We start from the raw sequence: 10,530 nt of genomic DNA on the forward strand, positions 1-10,530 counted from the left end.
TAGTTATGAAGGCTTCTCTTTCCTTTTCTGGTGACCAGCTAACTAACTGAGATCCTTAGGAATCTCACACTCTTCAAAGAAGGCCCTCAAGAGATAATACCATCTTTTTAATCATGAGTTTTTTAAAAAAGATAAAAATAACTTATGTTTTCCAAGTTAGGAGAAAGTTAACTCTGAAACAATACTAAGTAGCTCGCTGGTGGAAAATGATCATTCTCTTGCAACTTTTGTCTGATTCTGATGGCTGTGGTTTGAAAGAGTATTATACCCTCATGTATTCACTCATGTTGAAGAGGCAGGAAATAATATACTCAAAAGAAAAAACAGAAAAAAGTCTATTAGCTTTTGGCTGAAAAGTCAAAAGCTGATAGACTTCTATCTAGGCAATGATTATGCAAAATAATGTGTCAAATTAAAATAGAGCCCTACATGGAGTTCCGTGTTGCCTCAGAGACCAGTAGGACCAGAACAATAATTACTCTGAAAACTTTCAGAATATGTAAGGAATTTGGTGAATATGATGAAGAGTTTTTTCTCAATAAGGATCTTTGAAAGGTGGGTTCAGAGAACATCTGCATACTGTTTGTATGTGAGTCACAGGTAGCAGGATGAGTAACTCAGACAAACTAGGCATTTGGAAGGACCATGTGTCTTATTTTCAAGGCTGTTTTTAAATATCAAGCTGTCATCCAGGGCCACTTACTTTTGAATAAGTTGCTTAAACAAATCTGGTTCACCCTTCAGGGTGAATTTAAAGATCCTTGGAGTCTTTCCTCTATACTCTTCTCTTTTTTTTTTTTTTTACACTCTTCTCATTCAGAGAAGTTGAACTGTCTGACATCTTAGTCTTAGTTCAAGGATAGTCTTCCAGGATGAACCTGAAAGCGATAAACTTCGCTTTCCTGGAGAAAAGGAAAATGATAGTATTTTATGTGAAAACCAGATCTATTGTCTAGCACGGTTTTCTGAAACAGTGCAAGAAGGAAACCTCTCAGTGATGGTTACAGCGTGCTGATGGCTATCCGGTATGCTCTCCCAGTCCTTCAGGTACCGCTGGAGGATCAGATGCCCCAAAGGAGGATGCTTAGACAGCTGGAGAGCACTCCGCATTCATTCCTTCAGTCAATAAGCCCAGGCTGGCCAAGGCGGCATGAATGTCAGCTGTCTCTCTCCTCGTTTCATAATCTAATGAAAGACTGGTCCCCGAAGTCCGTTGGTCACTCTAGTTTTTTAATAAGAAAATATTCATCAAAGCCAAAGCTAGAGTGCCACAAGTCTTCTCTTTATACCATCCTTCACCATCACCCACAACTTCCTGAGTCTATTTAGAGACTAAAACTTTTCCACGCTGGATGCAAGCCCAGAGCAATTTTTTTTTTTTTTTTTTTGGTAAAGTGTGGGGGCAGTCTATTTGACCAGTTTCAGTGACTTGTTTTTTCCTATATCCATAAATAAAACCCGCCAAAACACAGCCATCCATTCTAAGATGCGACAAGTCCTCAGGACAGAATACTTTCTGGGCCAGAGAGTGCTTTAAAATGTAAAAATTTAAATATTTTATAATAAATACTTGCGTACGTTACCTGAAAAACAGAAAGAAAATGTAGGAGGGAATTTTGTGCAATAGTTTATTAAAAAAAAAGGTCCAGCAGTGGTGGGACATGAAGACACTCTTGTTAGCTTTTTCTAGCTTTGCTATTTATGAATTTGGTGGGAGAGGTGTAAAACAGACAGACCCGAGGCCCTTCATTGGGTGTGACCTGAGTTCCGTCCTTCAGTGAGACACTGTGTCCGCTGTCTGAAGAATTGGCTGCAGTGTAGGCCGGGCCTCCCTGCCCAGACCATGTGGGCTCTGACAGAGTGACTGCCTCTGTCTGATTGCTCATAGGCCGCTTTGTGCGTCTGCTCCTGCTACTTCCCGGGTGGAATTGTACTGTGGATTCAGAACATGGCTTGCTCACCCTGCAAAGTGATAGTGACAAAGGATGCCTCCCAGAGACAACTTTCTTTGCAGATCAAATCCTAGGTGAAGCCAGGCTTTTCCCTCTCCTGTCTTTAGGCCTTCCTCCCTAAGGAACTGGCCCAGTGGGCTCCCTAGACATTGGCCGAGGCCTTCACGCCTCACCACTGCTTGGCATTCTCTGCCTCGGGCTCCTCAGGGTCTTCAGAGAGGCTCTGTGTATGGGCCTGGGAACAAACAGTCAATGGGAATTGATTGTCCATTCTTGCTTGTATCTTCTCAGGTGTTGCTTCACCAATGCCTCCTGAGATGTTAATAAGGAAGGGCTAGAATGTCTTCCCTTCTTCTCAAGTAATGGAAATGCCCTTCAGTAAGCAAGCAACAGCTTTATTTATTTTGGTTGTAACTTTTCTGTTGGGAATTTCTGGACATAAAGGAAAGGAAGTTACTGGATGCAGCCTGAGTCACATCAAAGACAGGGACAGCTACTTTTTCAGTGTCCCACATCGCCCCAGTGCACACAGGACTGCACTGAGGGAGAACCGACCTCATCATTTTCTACTAATTGTCACTTGGAACCATTGCTATCAATGCTAATCCGGAAATTGTACATCAAGTTTGCAAAATCCAGTAGAATTTAAGGTCTCAAGGTAGCTGTTCCTCTGTGTGTAGTACAGCAGCTGTTACCGAAGAAAGTATATTAACCAAAGGGCAAATAAGAAAGGATATGAAGGACATAAAAACCCAAACAGCAGAAATAGAACCATAGTCTTTCAGGCTCCCATGTTTAGTTTAAGGTCAGAGTCATTGCAATCTCCTGAAAGGCATGCTGTTCTCTAAGTTTTCTTGGTCCAGATTATGGGATGTCAAGTAACTGCCGATGCTGCAGAATTCACTGGAAGTTTCCAGCATCAGGTTTCCTTGGAACAGGTTTGCTCATGGCGTTAGTTTTCTAAAACTGATAACTTTGCCGTGGTGGGTGCTGACTCTGCATGGTAATCCATTCATATCTCACATGATGTTTTCAATGGTTATACAGTGGGAGGCATGCACAGGGCATACACTTGGCTAAGCTACTAGGTTTAATAATCCCTTATCTTGATATTCAGTAGATTCAGGTTATACAACTCTTTATCTAGATGGTTTGGAATGCAAGCTTCTAGAAAAGGAGATGGGATTTTTCATCTCTGTGGCTCTCTTCTATCAAAATTTTTATGTGACTTTATGGTACAATGATCTTTGTTAACTACAATGACCTTTAAAAAGCACTATAATGATTAATATAACATTTATTGAACAGACATGTTTATGTAGTAGATAAGTTGTTAGTCACTACAACAAATGATGAAAAATTCCCCTAGGTAGAGTTCATAGTCAAATGCAAAATCACAATAAAATAATTAGAAATTAGAATCAAAGCACAATAAAATGATTAAAATACCTTTGTACTTTGATAATAGCAGTCTATATACAAATGCCATGGAACCGCCAAAGAATGAGCTGCTAATTAGACCTGTGTGGGGACAGTCACTTGGACAAAATTAATACAATATTATTCACAAAGATGATGTTGCTACCAAAAAATAAGTTAGTTTGATCTTGGGAACTATTAGTAGAAGTATAACATCTAGAATATAGAATAGTAAATATCAGTAGTAACTACTTTGAACTTTACCAGCTAGATATAGAATACTGGGTTCAATTTGGACCAAAATTAAAAGGATATTAAGAAACTGTAAGTTCACTGAGGAAAGACTGTCTACGATGGACAAAATTAGTAATACTTAGCTCAACTGGGGTACCCAGAGAAACTCATGGAGAAATATGAACAGTCAGCGAATGTCTGAAGTGTTTCTGTGGAAAGATGTTGTATTGTATTTATTCCCCCAAACTCAAGAGTAAAACAAGTAAATTAAATGCATGATGGATGCAAACTTCAAGTATGCTAATGTTGATTAAGTTAGGAGAAATCTCCTAAGAATCAAAGCTACCTAAAAGATAATATAAGCTGCCTCTTGTGTTGATAAAATTATCATCACAGGATTTAACCAAAGCTGGAATTTTGGTAGAGGATATGGCTGTATATTGTCACTCTGCTTATTTAACTTATATGCAGAGTACATCATGAGAAATGCTGGGCTGGATGAAGCACAATCTAGAATCAAGATTGCCGGGAGAAATATCAATAACCTCAGATATACAGGTTTGACACCACCCTTATGGCAGAAAGTGAAGAACTAAAGAGCCTCCTGATGAAAGTGAAAGAGGAGAGTGAAAAAGTTGGCTTAAAGCTCAACATTTAGAAAACTAAGATCATGGCATCCGGTCCCATAACTTCATGGCAAATAGATAGGGAAACAGTGGAAAGAGTGAAAGACTTTATTTTGGGGGCTTCAAAATCACTGCAGATGGTGACTGCGGCCTTTAAATTAAAAGACACTTACTCCTAGGAAGGAAAATTATGACCAACCTAGACAGCATATTCAAAAGCAGAGCCATTACTTTGCCAACAAAGATCCATCTAGTCAAGGCTATGGTTTTTCCAGTAGTCATGTATGGATGTGAGAGTTGGACTATAAAGAAAGCTGAGCCCTGAAGAATTGATGCTTTTGAACTGTGTTGTTGGAGAAGACTCTTGAGAGTCCCTTGGACTGCAAGGAGATCCACCCAGTCCAACCTAAAGGAGATCAGTCCTGAGTGTTCATTGGAAGGACTGATGTTGAAGCTGAAACTCCAATATTTTGGCCACCTGATGCTAAGAGCTGACTCATCTGAAAAGACCCTGATGCTGGAAAAGATTGAGGGCAGGAGGAGAAGGGGATGACAAAGGATGAGATGGCTGGATGGAATCACTGACTTGATGGACGTGAGTTTGGTAAACTCTGGGAGTTGGTGATGGACAGGGAGGCCTGGCGTGCTGTAGTCCATGGGGTCTCAAAGAGTCGGACACAACTCAGCGACTGAACTGAACTGAACTGAACTGAATTGTAAATACACACGTGCATCAGCTGAGTAATAAGTGGAGTGATCTTTTTGGTTTCTCCTGATGCTAAGAGCTGACTCATTGGAAAAGACTCTGATGCTGGGAGGGATTGGGGGCAGGAGGAGAAGGGGATGACAGAGGATGAGATGGCTGGATGGCATCACTGACTCGATGGACGTGAGTCTGAGTGAACTCTGGGAGTTGGTGATGGACAGGGAGTTCTGGCGTGCTGTGATTCATGGGGTCGCAAAGAGTCGGACACGACTGAGTGACTGAACTGAACTGAACTGACAGGGACAGAGGGAAGAAAGCACCTCATTTTAATTGTCATCTTTGTAACAAAGCCCAAACTCAGGCACGATGAGTAAGGATTCAGGCATCCTCAGACTCAGTAATTAGAAAATAGTATGTCTTTCATTGGTCTTCCCTGGTGGCTCAGACGGTAAAGAATCAGCCTGCAATGCAGGAGACCTGGGTTCAAACTCTGGATTGGGAAGATCCCCTGATGGCAACCCACTCCAGTATTCTTACCTGGAGAATCCCCATGGACAGAGAAGCCTGGGGCAGGGTGGGGAGGGGGAGGGTGGAGGCTACAATCCATGGGGTCACAAAGAGTTGGACACGACTGAGCAACTAAGCACACAGCACGCATGTTTTTCATCTGGTTGATGGAGGTAAGTAGTGGAAGAATACTTATATACAGTCTCAAAATGATGATCCACCACAGAAGCCTTCTTCTGCCCCTGATGCTGGAGGCCAAGATCATCTCTTGCTCAGTCCTTTCTCTGGATCCTAGAAATTTCTCCCTAATTTGGTACAATCAGAGTTGATTGGGGGAAGATCTTACTAATATTCTTATATATATATATATATATATAATTTTATTTATTAAAACTTTTGACTGTGCTGGGTCTTCATTGCTGTGCTGGCTTTCTCTAGTTGTGGCGAGCGGGAGCTATTCTCTAGTCGCGGTGCACAGGCTTCTCATTGAGGTGGCCTCTCTTATTTTGGAGTACAGGCTCTAGGGAGTGCGGGCTTAAGTAGTTGAAGTTCCTGGGCTCTAGAGCACAGGCTCAATAATTGTGGTGAACAGGCTTCATTGCTACATGCATGTGGAATCTTCCCAGATCAGGGATTGAACTCGTGTCTCCAGTATTGACTTATATTATCAGTATTCTTTACCACTGAGCCACCAGGGAAGTCCACTAATATTCTTTATTATGTTGTTGTTGTTCAGTCGCTAAGTTGTGTCTGATTCTTTGCAACCCCATGGACTGCAGCGTGCCAGGCTTCCCTGTCCACCATCTCCCAGACCTTGATCAAACTCATGTCCATCGAGTCAGTGATGCCACCCAACCATCTTGTCCTCTCTCGCCCCCTTCTCCTCCTGCCCTCGATCTTTCCCAGCATCAGGGTCTTTTGCAGTGAGTTGGCTATTAATACCTTATTCCCCGTTGCTCCGTGGAAACTTCTGATTCTCCCTTCTGCCTACTTGGTAGGATGTATCCTTGAACCTGAGGGTAAGAGCTGACTGAATGAACCCTACCTTTACCAGTTGTCTGTGATACACTGCAGGTTAGTTTTACAGAATGAAGCACACGATACACCAACATATTGTCAATATTCACAGAGACATCACAAAAATTTTTACTTTGATAGATGGGAACTTTCCAAAAATTGTTAAAAGTAGGTTGATTAAAATCCTATATACCCTAATCAAACACCAGCCAGGGCCACTGCAGCAACGGGCAAGTGAAAGTCCAGGGCTGAAACCCAATTATTGCTGGCTGATTCCAGTCCAAATGCCCAATCTGTGTTACATTATGAAGGAAGGTGGAGAACTAGCCCACAGGGAATCTCAAAAACATCTAAAGGCATCTGTGGGCCTGAAGCATGTGTCATTTATTTATACAACTTGTATTTTAGAATGTGGAAAACCATAAAATCTGACAGAAAACCCCTAATAAGAGTCAAAGCCAAGAATCTGTGGTCAGTAAGGGGCGCCGTGTGGGAGAACAGGGGATGGGGGGTGGGAGGGGAGGGGAAGGATTCCACTCCCTCCTCCTCCAGATTCTGACTCACAAATTCAAAACAATCAGAGGCAAGCCTTCCTCAACAAAAGGCATATTCATTGCATTTTAGTTTTTTCAGTATTCTCCCCCGAAATGTTCCACTGTTGCACTGCACACAATTTGGTGGGTAAAGTGTAATGTTACCATGTCAATTCTATATTTAGCCAAGGTATTCTAATGCATGCTAAAGTTTGGGGAAAACATGCTTCAGAAGGGTTACTCTTATCTGTCTGACTATAGAGTGTAAGCAGTTTCACTTATTAATTCACTGAACATCACATCTCCAGAAACCGTGTCAAAGATACCTGTTTTCTTTGCAGACACTTGATTTGTCTCTTTATCGGACTACATAATGAACGGGAGTCAGATTTTAAAAATATAAATGGGTACCACAGGAGTAGAGATGCAGATGTAGACAACGGACTTGTGGACACAGGGAGGAGGGTGGGACAAATTGAGAAAGTAGCTTTGATATATATACGCCACCATGTGTAAAACAGCGTGGGAAGTAGCACAGGGATCCGAGCTCTGTGCTCTGTTACGAACTAGAGTTGGGGGTGGGGTTGGAGGGAGGCTCGAGAGGGGCTATACGTATACTTATGGCTGATCCACCTTGTTGTACAGCAGAAACTCAACATTGTAAAACAATTATACTCCAATTTAAAAAATAAAAAAGGGCACACAAAGAAATTTCTCCTCTTTATTCCTGTCTCCTGGAGGCAAAGCAAGATGAATAGCTTGTTTTGTATCCTTCCAGGCTTATTTTATGCATACACCAGCAAATAGGTATATTCTTTTTTCTATACAAAATGTGGTACACCCTACTCACTGTTCAGATGTACTCAATGTATATGATGCCAACATTAAGTTCTATGGCCTTTTCTAATTTTGCAAAAGAAGGTGTGGTTTATAGAAATTTCCTCAAATAGGGATTTGTTTTGCACTTACATGCTTCCATTAAACACAAATTCTCATGCTGTGTACTGCTGCTGCTGCTAAGTCGCTTCAGTTATGTCTGACTCTGTGCGACCCCATAGATGGCAGCCTACCAGGCTCCCCTGTCCCTGGGATTCTCCAGGCAAGAACACTGGAGTGGAGTGCCTCTGCCTTCTCAGGCTGTGTACTAGCAATGGCTTTTCTTTTTAATTGATTTTCAGATATCCCATTTAAATGATCAGATAGAGTTGTCATCATCACCAGGTACCATTTCCCCTAAAAAACACATGCCCCCAAAGCTCAGCCTTCTACAAATGTCAGGTTTCATCCCATGTAACTGATGGAGTTTTCAGATTAAGATTTGAACCATGTGTTATTCATTCAATAGTGCTGAGATGTATTCCAAATTATTCTAGAGGCCATTTGCTTCTAGCCTCCCATCAAGAGTTATATTGAAACTCCTTTTTGAATTTACTTCTATTTTGTTCTGTCTCACTTGGCATAATGCCAACTCACTTTTGGCTAGAAAAAACAACCATGCTCTCCTTCTTTATTCTTTTAGCCATATTGCAATCCTGACACTTGATCTCTGCAAACAATTATCTGGTTTCTTCAATTCTCCTTTTACTATTCTTTAAAGGAATTGAAACATTTTAAATAGTTCTTTGGTCTGTGTGAAAACATTCCCAGCTGTCTCAAAATATGGACCAAATTATTCCAACTTTATCTTTTCAAAATAAAGTTTACAGGAGTGATTCTACACTCCCTAACTTAGAATTCACGGCCAGCAATATTCTGCTTTGTTCAGACATATCTTCCTTCATTGAGCTTTCAGCTCAATAAAGATTATGTTATTTTTAGTTTCCGGTGCCTTTGTGATGTATTTCTCCTTCCATGACCTCATGAAGACCATTGCCCATACTCGCCTTTCCACTTGTCTGCAACCCATACGTCAAGTTTCCACCATGCTACGGAATGCCCTGATCTCTTAATGATGTTATTTTTTATTTGTAAGTGGGCATATTTTACCTTCTCGAACTTTACAACCACCCTCTGAGATAAAAGGTGTGAGCATCGTTATCCCGTGTTACAAATGAGGAAATGGAGGCTTAGAGGGCTTAATTCTTCTTCTGCACTGTTCTGTGCTAACAAGATTCTTCAGTCGCTTGGCACCAGTCTGCACTACCTTGTAATACTATCTTTTTACATATTTATGACTTGTCATGACAGCTCAACCTTCTTAAAAGCAAATGGTTTGTCTGCTGCTTGTATTCTCCCCCTGTGACTTGAACAGGAAAGGAACTCGGTAAATATTAGTTGTTTGACTAGTTATAATTAGAGAATCATAAAACTCTGAGCGAAAAGGGACCCTTATAGATCACTTAATGAGTGCTTGAGTTTCTCAGAAGTTTTGAGGTTTGTATAGCCCAGCCGGTAATAGGTACAATGTCATTCATTTTCACTAGAAGAATTGAGATTAAAAATTACTTTAGTTTTAAATAAATACTGATATATAGTGGTGTAAAATTTAAGTACATTTTAAAGTGAAACATGAAACAGGTTTTTAAGATGAAACACGAGGGACTTCCCTGGTAGTCTGGTGGTTAAGACGCCACACTTCCAATGCAGGGGGCATGGGTTCGATCCCTGTTTAGCGAACAAAGATCCCATATGCCATGTGGCCAAAAGAAGCTGAAATCTGAAACTGTTACCAAACTAGGGCTCGCTTGCCTGCTGCACAGCAAAACCAATCTGCGGACACCAGGTTGTGGTAAAGGAAAGTACAGCACTTATTTGCAAGCCACCAAGCCTTTTTTTTTGCCAGGGGTTGGGGGGGGGCGGTCATGTAGGGGATGCACCACATGACGTGTGGAGTCCTAATTCCTGGACCAGGGCTCAAATCTGTGCCACCTGCAGTGGAAGTTCAGCGTCTTGATCATTGGACTGCCGGGGAAGCCACTCAATGACTTTTAGGGAAGGGTTTTAAAAGGCAAATGTTTGGGGGTGAGGGTTGCAACACATGGACTGTCTTCTGTTTGGTTGCTGGTGAGAGGAGGTGGTGTTTCAGGAACCTTCATCAACCTTTTGGTTCCAACCTGTCTGGGGTCTACATGCTTGTTGTCAGCGTGTAGTCATCATCCTCAGCCTGGGCTGGGGTCTTAGTTTCTGCCAGATAACTCAAAGATATGTGTCAGATGGTTATGTATTATTTCTTGAGGAACTATCAATAGAACTCTGTTTTAGCTGCTGACTATTGTTTAAGCTGTCATTACTTTTCTTGCTTAACTTCTTTTCCTCTGTTTCTGCATCCACTCACTTTCCTAATTAGTAACTGTTGAGTCTCTTCTTTGGACTCAACTAAGGCCTATTTCTCGGAGAAGGCAATGGCACCCCACTCCAGTACTTTGCCTGGAAAATCCCATGGATGGAGGAGCCTGGTGGGCTGCAGTCTATGAGGTCGCTAAGAGTCAGACACAACTGAGCGACTTCACTTTGACTTTTCACTTTCATGCATTGGAGAAGGAAATGGCAACCCACTCCAGTGTTCTTGCCTGGAGAATCCCAGGGACAGGGGAGCC

The sequence above is a fragment of the Bos javanicus genome, chromosome 27 (assembly GCF_032452875.1).
Source record: "Bos javanicus breed banteng chromosome 27, ARS-OSU_banteng_1.0, whole genome shotgun sequence".
NCBI lineage: Eukaryota > Metazoa > Chordata > Mammalia > Artiodactyla > Bovidae > Bos > Bos javanicus.